Raw genomic sequence first — 14,533 nt, 5'->3', positions numbered from 1 at the left:
AAAGCCAGATGTTCATTCAAAAATAGGTATTTATTGAGCACCTGCTATTAGCTCTGCATAGTCCTAAGCACTGTGAATACAGATACAAATCATCCTTGAGGAGTCTACAACCTGCCCTCAAGAACGCAGATGGGGCCAGGCGCGGTGGCTCATGCCTGTAATTCCAGCACTTTGGGAGACTGAGGTGGGAGGACTGCTTGAGCCCAGGATTTTGAGACAAGCCTGGGCAACATAGTGAGAGGCTGTCTATTTTTATTTTTATTTTTTTAAAAAGAAGGCAGATGGTAAACAAAGAAATATACTATAGTTTATCAGCAGGTGTTATAGGCTGAGTAGTGGAACCCCCAAAGATGTCCACTTCTCGATCCCTGTGAATTACATAAATATGTTACCTTATGTAGCAAAAGGGATTGTGCAGATGTGATTAAGTTAAGGATCTCGAGATCAGATTGTCCTGGATTCTCTGGGTGGGCCCAAGGTAATTGCAAGAGTCCTTATAAGAAGGAGGCAGAAGGTGGGTGTGGTGCTGCATGTCTGTAATCCCAACTGCTCAGGAGGCTGAGGCAGGAGTTGGATCGTTCGAGGCCAGGAGTTCGAGTTCAGTCTGGGTGACAAAGCAAGACCTCATCTCTATCCCTCTATCTCTTCATCCATCTATCTATTTATTCAAGACAGGGTCTCACTCTGTCACACAGGCTGGAGTGCAGTGGTGCGATCACAGCTCACTGCAGCCTCGAACTCCTGGGCTCCAGTGATCCTTCTGCCTTGGCCTCCAAAAATGCTGGGATTACAGTGTGAGCCACCATGCTTGGCCTGAGACCCTATCTCTAAAAACAGAGGCTGGAAATCAGAGAGAAAAGACGCTAAGCTGCTGGTTCTGAAGACAGAGGAAGAAACCATGAGCCCAGGAATGCAGGTGGCCTCTAGAAGCTGGAAAAGGCAGCTAGGGGAGAAACAGATTCTCCCTTAGAGCCTCCAGAAGGAACATAGCTGGCAGAGCACAGTGGTTCGCACCTGTAAGCCCAACACTTTGGGAAGCCGAGGCAGGAGGGTTGTTTGAGGCCGGGAGTTTGAGACCGGCCCAGGCAACGTAGTGAGATACCATCTCTTAAACAAAAACAAACAAAACTTAGGCAGGCATGGTGATACATGCCTGTAGTCCCAGCTACTCAGGAGGCTGAGGCAGGAGGACCACTTGAGCCCAGGAGTCTGAGGCTGCAGTGAGCTAAGATCACGCCACTGCATTCCAATCTGGGTGACAGAGCAAGACCCTGTCACTAAAAAATAAGAATAAATTAGAAGGCCATGGCTCACACCTGTAATCCCAGCACTTTGGGAGGACAAGGCGGGCAGGTCACCTGTGGTCAGGAGTTCGAGACCAGCCTGGCCAACATGGTGAAACCCCCCCCATCTCTACTAAAAATAACAAAAATTAGCCAGGTGTGGTGGCGCATGCCTGTAATCCCAGCTACTCGGGAGGCTGAGGCAGGAGAATTGCTTGAACCCAGGAGGCAGAGGCTGCGGTGGGCCAAGATCATGCCACTGCACTCCAGCCTGGGCGACAGAGACTCCATCTCAAATAAATAAAATAAAAGGAGCACAGCCTTGTGGCCCTGTTTTAGATGCCTGATTCCAGAACTGTGAGATAATAAACTGTGTTGTTTTAAGCCACTGTTTGTGGCATTTGTTACAGGAACAATAGGAAACTAACACAGATGGTGAGGAGTGCTAGTAAAGACTACAGCAGAGATGCGCGCAGAGTGTGCTGGGGCAGGAGTGGGGAGGTGGGAGCTGGAAATGGGGTGACCGGCATGCTGCTCAGAGAAGGTGGCATTTGGGCCCAGACATGAAGGGAGTGATGAGGGAGCCCTCTGGGTGCCTGAAGAATATCTCTGGCCAAGGGAACAGCCCATATGAAGACGCCCAGGTGGGAGTGCCTGGCCTGTTGGGGTTAACATCAAGGAAGCCAAAGTGGGGCAACTCTCTGAGGGGTGGACTAGGGGATGAGGTCAGAGAGGCCAGGGGGTGGCTGAGACAAGGCCTAGTTGGCCATGGGGAGCCATGAAGGATTTGGGGTAGGGGAGGGACATGATGAGACTCACTTTCTAAGGATCTAGCTTAAAGCGTTCGATTAGCACTCATTTGATACAAGATAGGGTCTTGCAATCCTAAAAGGGCCCCTCGGCTGAGAACAGAATATTCAGGCTCCTGGGAAGAGACATGGAGGGCAGTGTGGGGGATCAGTCAGAGTGGTGGGAAAAACTACAGGGAAAGGACACAAACCTTCTGAAAGATCAGAAGGTTCTGCAGAGCCCCGGGGAAGAATAGCTGAAGGCAGCTGTTCTATAACCCTGAAGCAGAGGGCAAGGAGTAGGAACAAGGGAGTGTGGGAGAATTTATCTTAAACAGGCTTGTTTACTTATGTTGACCAGGAACTGACCTTTGATGATCCATGCATGCGAGGTTCCCTGAAAGGGGAACAATACATCTTAATTACCTACAGGTTGTGTTTGCTCCAGGTTTTCGGCATTGTGCCTGCACTGAATAAAAGAAAGCAGCTTCAGCCTCTTGGGGCTGCTCTCTGGCCACGAGAGCCAGGCAGTCCCCAAGCTGCTCTTACATTGCATGCCTGTATCTGAGTACTCATTTCATCCGTCAGCTAGGGTCTGCGGGACAGATCTGGTAGGTAGGGAGGAGGTTGCTGCACTGCTCCAGGTAAGAGATGATGGTAGCGTGGACCAGGTAGGAGCAGCAGACATGGTGAGAACGAGTCAGATCCTGGTTGCAGTTGGAGATAGAGCTGATGTGAATAGGTCTGGACTGGTTAAAGGGTATGAAGGAAAGAGAAGAGTTGAGATTGATGCCAAAGTTCTTGACCTGAGCAACCATGGCTGACATTACCATCATTGGTTTATGTCATTTTATTGATTGCTTAGGTGAGATAGGGTCTTGCTCTGTTGCCCGGGCTGGAGTGCAGTGGCACGATCATAGCTCATTGTAGCCTCGAACTCCTGGGTTCAAGTAATCCTCCTGCTTCGGCCCCCCAAAGTGCTGGGAGTGTAGGCATGAGCCACTGCACCTGGCTGGTTTATGTCATTTTCACTTTGAGTTTATTTACTTCCAAGTGGAGGGCAGGAAAGAGTCTGGAACTGAGAGAAGTCCCGACTACAGATATAACTTGGAGGCCATTAGCTTATAAAATGGTGTTTTATGCCAACAGCCTGATGAGCTCACTAAGGGAGCATGAGGCACTTCAGCATCTCAAGGTCAAGGAGATAAGAAATCAGCAAAGGAACTTGAGATGGAGCTGCCACTAAATAAGAAGGAAATCAAGAGAGGAGGTAAATAAAATGTATTCAGGAGGAAGCAATGATCAGCTGTATCAAATGCTGCTGAGAGCTCAGTAGGGGAATCGACCGCTGGATTTAGCAGCGTGGCGGTTGTCAGTGACCTTCAGAAGCACTGTGGAAGCCAAGGCCGGATAGGAGTGGATCCAAGAGAAGGAACCGGACCAACAGGCAGCCTTTTTTCAAGTTGTGCTGTAAAGAAAGGCCGAGAAATAGGGCAATGGCTGGAGAGGAGATGTAAGAACAAGACAGAGGCTTATTTCATTTTTTTTTTTTGTAAGTCTGTTTTGTCTGATGGAAGAAATGATAAAACGTTTGTATGCTGATGGAAAATAGTCCAAAAGAGAGGTGAGGGGGTAATTGATAACACAGAGGAAAATGCAAGGGCTTTCTGGACTGGCCTCCCTGGAGGCGGTGAGCAGGGATGGGCCCAGGCGGCAGGGGAGGCGCTGCCTTCAGGCCGGCATTCAGCTGTTTATCCACAGGATGGAGGAAAGGCCGTGCCTGAGCACAGATGCAGGTGGGCGCTGATGAGTCTGGGGAAGTTATCTTCCAATTGCTCCAATTTTCTCTAGGAAGTAAGAATCAAGATTCAGCTGAGAATAAGAACAGGGAAGGAAATGTGGGGGCTTCAAGAGAGAGGAGGAGGTGTGAAATTAGCATCTAGAAGCGAGGGAGTGTAAACGGACGAGGGAAATATAGTAGAATTGCCTGGCAGTCCTGGGGGTTTACTGGAGACAAATGAGGAATATTCTTTCTCCACAGTGCTTAGCTGCTTGGGTGCTGAGCTGCTTGGGTGCAGGCTTGCAGTAGGTGGACACTTGTTTTCAATGAGATTTGGGCTTCTGCTGAGGTCAGTACAATAAGCAGAAGTGAAGAATAATGGCCCCTCAAAGATGTCCACCTTCTAATTCCTGGAATTTGAATATGTCAGGCGACATAGCAAAAGGAAATGAGAATTAAGGCTGTAGATAGATTAAAGTAGCTAGCTGATCAAGCCAGGTGCAGTAGCGCACACCTGTAGTCCCAGCTACTTGGGAGGCTGAGGTAGGAGGATTGCTTAAGACCAGCCTGGGTAACATCACGAGACGCCCATCTTAAAATATTCTTTTTAAAGTAGCTAATCAGTTGACAATGAGATGGGGAGATTATCCTGCATTATCAGGGTGGGCCTGGTGTCATCACAGGGGTCCTCGTAAGAGGAAAAAGAAGGCAGAAAAGAGAGAACCAGAAAGATGGCATGGTGAGAAAGATACAACCAATGCTATGGACTTTGACTGAAGGTGGAAGAAGCAGCAATGAGCCCAGGAACACAGGTGGCCTCTAGAAAGTGGAAAAGGCAAGGCGATTTCTTCTTCCTAGAGCTTCCAGTGGGAACCCAGCCCTCCCGACAGCTTCATGTTAGCCCAGTGAAACCCACTTCGGACTTCTGACGTCCAGAACGGTAAGATAATACATTTGTGTTGTCTTAAGCCATTAGGTTTGCAGTAATTTCTTACAGCAGCAATGGAAAACAAATACAGGGATACACAAGGAAGCAATGAGACTTAAGCTGAGTAAGGAGGGAAATGAACTATGAGAAGGAAAAGGTAGAAAGGTAAGTGAACTGGAGGCCCAGGTAAAGGGGTCAAAGAACTGGAGACGGGGTACTACACTCTTGTACTGGGGAATGCTTTAAACTGATATTGTGAAGGGGCTGCAGTTGTTGATAATGGCACGGTCAAGAGTGTGACAATGGGGCCAGGTACGGTGGCTCATGCCTGTAATCCCAGCACTTTGGGAGGCTGAGGCGGGTGGAACACCTGAGGTCAGGAGTTCGGCACCAGCCTGGCCAACATGGTGAAACCCCATGTGTTTTAGCCAGGCGTGGCGGCGCATGCCTGTAATCCCAGCTACTTGGGAGGCTGAGGCAGGAGAATCGCTTGAATCTGGGGGGCAGAGGTTGCAGTGAGCTGAGATTGCGCCACTGCACTTCAGCCTGGGTGACAGAGCGAGACTCCGTATCAAAAATAAAAAAGAAAACAGCCAGCACCAACATGCCAGGCATGTGGGTGACCGTGTCAGAGCTGACCCCCCAGGCCAGCATCGTGAATGCAACCTCACAAGACACCCCAAGCCAGAACCACGCAGCTGAGCTGCCCTTGAGTTCCTGACCCACAGGAATGACGAGATTAAATGATTATTGTTGTTTCAAGTCACTACGTTATGGGGTGATTTGTTCCACATAGACAAGTAATATACCAGTTCCTTTTTTTCTTAATAGGTAACACCTCTAAGTTACAAATGAAGTGACTTCCTCAGGCAGGTTGCTATTGGCCCCCCTGATTAAATTAGGAGCCCTTCTCACAGTGCTCTGTTCTTCTGCTGCATAATTAAATGATTATTGCATGGTAATTTGCTTGGCTGGGCGCAGTGGCTTACGCCTGTAATCCCAGCACTTTGGGAGGTCGAGGCAGGCAGATTAATTGAGGTCAGGAGTTCGAGACCTGCCTGGCCAACATGGTGAAACCCATCTCTACTAAAAATACAAAAACTAGGCTGGGCGTGGTGCCTCACACCTGTAATCCCAGCACTTTGGGAGGCCGAGGCAGGTGGATCACGAGGTCAGGAGATCAAGACCAGCCTGGCTAACACAGTGAAATCCTGTCTCTACTAAAAATGCAAAAAATTAGCCGGGCATGGTAGCGGGTGCCTGTAGTCCCAGCTACTTGGGAGGCTGAGGCAGGAGAATGGCGTGAACCCGGGAGGCGGAGCTTGCAGTGAGCCGAGATCATGCCACTGCACTCCAGCCTGGGCGACAGAGCAAGACTCCGTCTCAAAAATAATAATAATAATAAAATACAAAAATTAGCCAGGCATGGTGTCGCACGCCTGTAATCCCAGCTACTCGGGAGACTGAGGCACAAGAATTGCTCAAACTGGGAGGCAGAGGTTGCAGTGAGCCAAGATCGCACCACTGCACTCCAGCCTAGGAAACAGAGACTCTGTCTCAAAAAATACAAAAATAAAAAATAAAAATTTGTTTAATGTATGTATTCCACTGATATGGATTCCACTCCCAAACAAGACTGTAAGCTCCAGGAGGGCAGGAACATTCCCTTGTTCTCCTGTGTACCCACCTGCCTCGCACAACACCTGGCAGGTAAGTATTCAGAAATCATCTGTTGAATGACTGCTGGGGTGAATGAATAGCATCTGTATGTGGTTAGATTTGGGGCTCAAGTGGAAGGATTTGTGTTAAAACCAGTTTCAGTACAAGATGTAGCCAACCTTGGCAGGGCATGGTGGCTCATGCCTATAATCCTAGCACTTTGGGAGGCTGAGGCAGGAGGATTACTTCAGTCCAGGATTTCAAAACCAGCCTGGGCAACATAGTAGGACCCCACGTTTACAAAAAATAAAATTACCCAGGTGTAGTGGCACATGCCTGAGGTGGGAGGATCACTTGAGCCCAGGAGGTCGAGGCTGCAGTGAGCAGAGATCATGCCACTGCACTCCAGCCTGAGCAACAGAGCAAGATCCTGTCTCAAAAAAAAAAAAAAAAAAAAAAGATGTAGCCAACCTCAAAATCCCCTCCTCTGGCCCTGTCTTCGATCCCATCTGCTGTGGCTCACAGCCTGGTGAGCTGCAGGTGTCTCCTCATCTGCATTCCTGAGATCCAGCTGTATCCAAATACTGGCCTTTTTTTGGACTGTTCTGTTGTTTGTTATGCAAACACGATTTTGCTTTGAACTGGACTGTAATTTGATGGATGTGCCAAGAGCTTATCTCATGGGTACAGGTGCACTGCAGGTAACATTTGGAGCCATCAGCTTTGCTCACTTCTTGCATCCATCCCATTCAGTACCTGAGCATCTGATTATAGACATGCTGTTCTGAGGGCTCCTTTACGATTAAAATCCTTCAGAATGGTGACTTTTGTCACATTCCTCTTTTTCCTTACTCCCTTAGTCACAAATCCACATGTGCAATTTTGCCAAAGATTTTGAGCATGCCATACAGATTTTAGTTATTGCTCTGCCACTTATTAGCTGTGTGACCTTGGGCAAGTTATTGAACCTCTGAGCCTCAGTTCCCTCATCTGTCATATGAGGTTACAATAGTTCCTATCTTGCAAAAGTAACTGTGAAGATTGGCTATGATAAAGGAAATTGGCTTTGCATAATGCCTAAGTATTTACTAAGCTTTAAGTAAATATTGGTTTTGTTATATTAGAAATGAATGTAGCTTCAAAGTCAAACAATTACATCTTCAAACAGGTCTGCAGCAGTATTTAGGATATCCATGAGCATTCTAGAGCAAACAGACTCTTCTGAAGAATATGCATGCACCTTTAGCACCAAAAGGCGCACATACACACACACACACACACACACACACACACACACACACACACACCTACCTACAATGGAGATATATTCACATGGTCAATCACAGTTCATTTCTACTTATCACTTACATAATCACTTACAACCACCTAGATATTAAGAAGACTGTACTTCAAGAACATTGAAAACCCTGCCAAAACCTCTCTAAATGAAACAGTTCCCAGCCTTCAAATGAGGCATTGTACCAATCTCTATCCACCTTTTTCAGAGAGGAAAGGCAAGCAACCCAAGGTCACAAAATGAGTCACTGTTGGAAGTGAGCATTTAAAAAAAGTAATAAAAGTGTATGTGCTGTCCTTTAAGAATAACACTGACCTGCCATCAATGAGGGGTTTGCTGTAAGCCAGGGGTGTCCAATATTTTGGCTTCCCTGGGCCACTCTGGAAGAAGAATTGTCTTGGGCCACAAGTAAAATACACCAACACTAACGATAGCTGATGAGCTAAAAAATTTTAAAATGGCCAAAAAATTCATGTTTTAAGAAAGTATGAATTTGTGCTAGGCCACATTCGTAGCCATCCTAGGCCACATGTGGCCTCGGGCCGTGGCTTGGACAAGCTTGCCCTAAGCTGTTTTCTTGCAGTGGAGGTGATGACAACAGAGGGGAGCTGGCAGAAGCAGATCACGTTCAGCTATTCAACAAACATCTTTTGAGTATCTACTATGTTCCAGATGCTGTCCAGGCCACTGTGGAGTTGGCAGTGTTTAAGATAGATGCATTCCCTGCCCTCTACGTGTTACAGTCTTGGGAGTGGAGAGAGAGAGGCACCAAATAAATGATTACACAAATAGTTAACTGATTATAATTCTGATAGATGCTTTGAAGGGTTTACGTTGAGGCGCAGGACCCATGGAAGTCAGGAGGGGTGAGGAAACTTTCCCTAGAGCAGTGACACTTACTCATCGGCTTGAAAGATGAATAGACTAGAAGAAGAGGGGATGGGGGCAAGGGGGAACAGCATCTGGAAAGTACCCAGGACAACAAGGTATTCAGTGGTTAGAGAAACTGGAAGGAAGCTAGTATAGCATGGCTTGGGCAGAGAGATGTTGGAAAGGAGCTCACAAGGAAACTAGGGAGAGGGCAACCTTGCAGAGTTTTGGGGGCCAGTGTGACAGATTAGGATGGTATTTTTCTTCTGCTGAGAGACAAACTGTCCCAAAGCTTAGCAACTTAATGACACTCATGTTTCATCTCACAGTTCCTATGGGTTAGGAAGTCAGAAGCAACTTAGCTGCATGCCCTGGCCCAGTGTCTTTCAGGAGGCTGCAGTCTACATATGAGCTGGGGCTGTGGTCATCTGAAGGTTGAACTGGGGCCAGAGGGTCCACTTCCAAGATGCTTACTCACAGGGATGCTGACTTGGTGCTGGCTGTTGGCAGGAGGCCTAAGTTCCTTGCCATGTGAACTTCTCCATAGGACGGCTTGAGTATCCTCATGACATGGCCACTGGTTTCTGCCATAGCAAATAATCCAAGAGAGAACAGAGCAGAAGCCACAGGATCCTTCATGTCCTAGCCTCAGAAATCACACAGTGACACTTCCACAATGTCTTATGCATTACTTAGTCAGCCCCATTCATTGTGGGAGGAGAATACACATAGGCATGAAGACCAGGAAGTGAGGATCACTGGGTGCCATCTTGGAGTCTGGCCACAACAGCAATGTCTTCCATATCTCTTATGTGCCCCCCACCCCAGTGTCTAGTATTAAACTCAGCACCCATTTAAAATGATCCCTGGTCAAGTTTGGTGGCTCTAAGTGCCTGTAATCCCAGCACTTTGGGAGGCCAAGGTGGGAGGAATGCTTGAGCCCAGGAGTTTGAGACCAACCTGGACAACATGGCAAGACCCTGTCTCCAAAAAATACACACAAAAAATTAGCCAGGCATGATGGTATACTCAGGAGGCTGAGGTGAAAGGAAATCCTGAGCCCAGGGACATCAAGGCTGCAGTGAGCCACGATCGAGCCACTGCACTCCAGCCTGGATGACAGAGTGAGACCCTGTCTCCAAAAATGATTCTTAAGATGTTTGGTCGAATTTACAAACCGCAAGGGACTATGGCAATTAGTCCAACTTTCCTATTCATTTGTCAGAAAAAAAAACTGAGTGAATACACAAATATGAACAAATTTATCAATTGATATGCATTGTTTGGGAAAAACACAAAGCGTGTTTGCGTGTTTTTCCTCTGCTCTTGCACCACCGCAACAGCAATTATCAACACAGAGGACTTCTCTGATCAAACATGGGCAGGTTTCCCCCATACACCAAGCAGCGGACACAAACTGAGTGTTCAATTAAATTCTGACACTATCCGATCCCACAAGTAGATAGCGTCAGATCCCACAGGTTGAGGGCTCAGTCCCCAAGACAGCCCTCCCCTTCCCCACTGCAGATCCCAGTTGCAATTCTGGGCCTCCAGAACTTCTGGCCAGGATTCCCACAACCCCCACTTTGGGTTCAATTAATTTGCTGGCACAACTCACAGAATTCAGGGAAACACTTAACATGTACTGGCTTACTATAAAGGATATTACAAAGGATAGAGATGAAGAGATGCATAGGGTGAGGGGCATGGACGCATAGGGAAGGTGCACGAAGCTTCCATGCCCTTCCTGGACGCACCACCCTCCAGGAACCTCCATGTGTTCAGCTATCTGGAAGCTCCTGAACCTGGTCCTCTTGGTTTTTTTTGATTTTTGTTTTTTGAGATAGAGACTTTCTCTGTCACCCAGGCTGGAGTGCAGTGGTGCAATCTCGGCTCACTACAACCTCTGCCTCCTGGGTTCAAGCAATTCTCCTTCCTCAGCCTCCCAACTAGCTGGAATGACAGCCACATACCACCATTCCTGGCTAATTTTTGTATTTTTAGTAGAGACGGGGTTTTACCATGTTGGCCAGGCTGGTCTTGAACTCCTGACCTCAAGTGATCTGCCTTTTGGGTTTTTATGACAATGTTGTCGAAATGTGATTGGCCTCCAGGGTATGGGGTGGGAATGAGAGTCTTTAGAAAAGTGGGTGGGAAAAATAAAGTCCTGCCTTGGAGCAGGTGAAAGGAGGATGGAAGAAGGTCTTCGAGGTTCTGTTTCCTGAGCCCTGCCCCTGAGGCCTAAAGCACCCAACATTATGATAAAAGACTGTAACAAGGGCTATGGGCATCATGAGCCAGGAACCGTGAGGACCTGAAGGAAAACCTGCATCTATCCTAACACTACAACATGGAGGTACTTTTACATTTCCAGGAACAAGTGATAATGCAATCAAGTATCTGTAAGTAGGATACATGAATCCTGAGCACAATATGAACCACCAGAAAACTACCAAGGAGAACCTTCTCATTAGACGTGGAAAATTGAGATGGATTCCCCATCTCTTCCCCAAGCCTCACTAAAACAGGAAGGAATGGAAAGTGACCTAAGTGACAAGAAACAAATGAGAGGTGGCAGCAGCTGAGAGGTGGTGGCGACACTTGGGAGGATGAAAGACAAGGGGCAAAAGCTCAGCAGAGGGGAGAAGACTGCAACCCAACGAGAACCAGCCCAGCCACATCGTGCGGAGGAGCCTGGACACCCAGGAATTCTGAGCAGCAGACATTTCTGGTGATGAGGGCGAGGGTGGTGAGAAGGGAGGACCCACTGAAAGCCCGCAGTGAGAGCCCCAGCTACCCTCCAGGATCCAGAGCAGCATGGAGATGGCCACCTTGCCCTCCACATCAGAAGCTGCACCAGATCTTTACCCTCTGCGGGGCTGAATCAACGAGTGCTAGACTGAAGCACCCAGGCACAGCCAAGGGTGAGGGAGCCGTGATCCTGAACATAGCACTGACTGATTAATGAGACCCCCTGGGCCTGTCTTCAGTGCACTCCCAGTATGGGGACAGCCAGACTGGCACACCCCCTCCGTGAGGGCAGGAGACCCTAGGAGTGCTCTCTGGGGACAGTGACTGCAACTCTCGGTTCCCTTACAAATGGCTGAGTTGTCACCAGAAAATGACACTCACATATGGCAAACCCTGTCCTTCCCTCCGCTCCCTGGCCCTCATACATAAAGAGCTTCCAATCAGCTTTTGTGCCTCTCAGCTTAGGACTGGATAACACTAATACCAAACATTAGAGGAAAGCTGCAAAGATTCAGACATTTGCATTTTTGAACTAATTTTTTTTTGAGACAATCTCACTCTGTTGCCCAGGCAGGAGTGCAGTGGCACAATCTCGGCTCACTGCAACCTCCACCTCCCAGGTTCAAGTGATTCTCCTGCCTCAGTCTCCCAAGTAGCTGGGATTACAGGCACATGCCACCACGCCAGGCTAATTTTTGTATTTTTTAGTAGAGATGGGGTTTTGCCATGTTGGCTTGGCTGGTCTCGAATTCCTGACCCAGGTGATCCGCCCGCCTTGGCCTCCCAAAGTGCTGGGATTACAGGGGTGACCAACCACACCCAGCCTAATTTTTTTTAAAACAGCAGAAAGGAACTCAGGAAGCAGATCAATGCAGGAAACTGAAGAAGACTTTTAAAAACAACTATAGGCTGGGTGCAGTGGCTCATGCCTGTAATTCCAGCACTTTGGGAGGCCAAGACAGGAGGATCACTTGAGCTTAGGAGTGGGAGGGCAACACAGCGAGAGCTCATCTCTCCTAAAAATTCAACGAAATTTGCTGGGCGTGATGGCAGGCACCTGTAGTCCCAGCTACTCAGGAAGCTGAGACAGGAGGATCAGTTGAACCTGGGAACCCAAGGCTGCAATGAGCTATGCACTCCAGCCTAAGGAACAGAGCGAGACCCTGTCTCAAAAAAAAAAACAAAACAACTATCCCTAGAAAACCCTAAATATTCCACCAAAAAGACTTACAGTACTAATACATTAATTCAGCATCCTAGGCTCAGGAAATCCTTCTGCTTCAGCCTCCGTACCCAGCTGTCAGTTGGATTTCCATGCATTAACAATGAACAATCTGAAAAGAAAAATTAAGAAAACAATTCCATTTACAATAACATCAAAAGGAATAAAATACTTAGGAATAAATTTCACCAACGAGGTGAAAGACTTGTACACTGGAAAACATAAAACATTGCTGAAAGAGGCTGGGCACAGTGGCTCACACCTGTAATCCCAGCACTTTGGGAGGCCAAGGCGGGCAGATCACCTGAGGTCAGGAGTTCGAGACCAGCCTGGCCAACATGGCAAAATGCCATCTCTACTAAAAATACAAAATTAGCCAGGCATGGTGGCGGGCAACTGTAATCCCAGCTACTCAGGAGGCTGAGGCAGACGAATCACTTGAACCCAGGAGGCAGAGGTTGCAGTGAGCTGAGCTCACACCACCACACTCCAGCCTGGGTGATAGAGCAAAACTCCATCTCAAAAAGGAAAATATTTACAAATCATACCTCTCATAAAGGATTAATATCCAGAATATATAAAGAACTCAACACAAACAGCCCAATTTCAAAATGGGCAAAGGACTTGAATAGACATTTCTCCAAATAAGACAGATATACAATAGCTAACAAGGATGTGAAAAGATGCTCAACATCACTAATCATTAGGGAAGTGCAAAATCAAAAACCACAATGAGATGTCACCTCACACCCATCGGACAACTTCTTAAAAAAAAAAGCGTATGGAGATATGGAGAAATTTGATCCCTTGTACACTGTTGGTGAAAATGTAAACTGGTGCACCTGCTATGGAAAACAGTAGTGGTTCCTCAAAAAATTAAAAATAGAATTATATGATCTGGCAGTGCTACTTCTGGATAGATATCGAAAACGATTGAAAGCGGGGTCTCAAAAAGATTTTTTGTTTTTTTGAGACAGAGTTTTGCTCTTGTTGCCCAGGCTGGAGTGCAATGGCACGATCTCGGCTCACTGCAACTTCTGCCCCACCAGGTTCAAGCAATTCTCCTGCCTCAGCCTCCAGAGTAGCTGGGATTACAGGCACGCGCCACCACACCCAGATAATTTTTTGTATGTTTAGTAGAGATGGGGTTTCACCACGTTGGCCAGGCTGGTCCCGAACTCCAGACCTCAGGTGATCCAACCACCTCGTTCTCCCAAAGTGCTGGGATTACAGGTGTGAGCCATCGCACCCGCACTCAAAAAGACATTTACACACACGTGTTCATAGCAGCATTATTCACAATAGCCAAAAGGTTGAAGCAACCCAAGTGTCCATCAACAGATAAATGGATAAACAAAATGTGATGTACACATACAATGGAATATTATTCTGCCATAAAAAGAAAGGAAATTCTGATACATATGAAGATATGCTAAGTGAAATAAGCCAGTCACAAAAAGACCAAAACTCCATGATCCCTTTACGAGAGGTATCTAGAGTAGCCAAATCCACAGAAATGGAAAGTTGAATGGTGGTTGCCAGGGGCTACGGAGAGCTGGAAATGAGTTGTTGTTCAATGGGTATAAAGTTTCAGTTTTGCAAAACGAAAAAGTTTTAGAGGTTGGTTGTACAACAATACGAATAGGCTTACCAATACTGTTCTGTACACTTAAAAACGGTTAAGGTGGTCAGTTTTATGTTATGTGTATGTTATCACAATTGAAAGATTAAAAATTTCAAAAAGCAACTACAATTAACATTCTTAGAGACACAAGAGATAATATTATGTCCATGAAACAAGAATAAGATGCTATAGAAAAAAAAAAGACAAGAAATTGCTCTTAGAAGCAGATTTGTGAGGAGAGGGATTTTTAAAAATCTGATAGAAAAGTTGGATGATAAAGTTGAAGTAATGTCCCTGGAAATAGAAAAAACATTTTTTAAAATGGAAAATT

Source organism: Pan paniscus, chromosome 1 (genome assembly GCF_029289425.2).
Source record: "Pan paniscus chromosome 1, NHGRI_mPanPan1-v2.0_pri, whole genome shotgun sequence".
NCBI classification, from domain to species: Eukaryota; Metazoa; Chordata; class Mammalia; order Primates; family Hominidae; genus Pan; species Pan paniscus.
Note: the sequence above shows the minus strand (reverse complement) of the source record.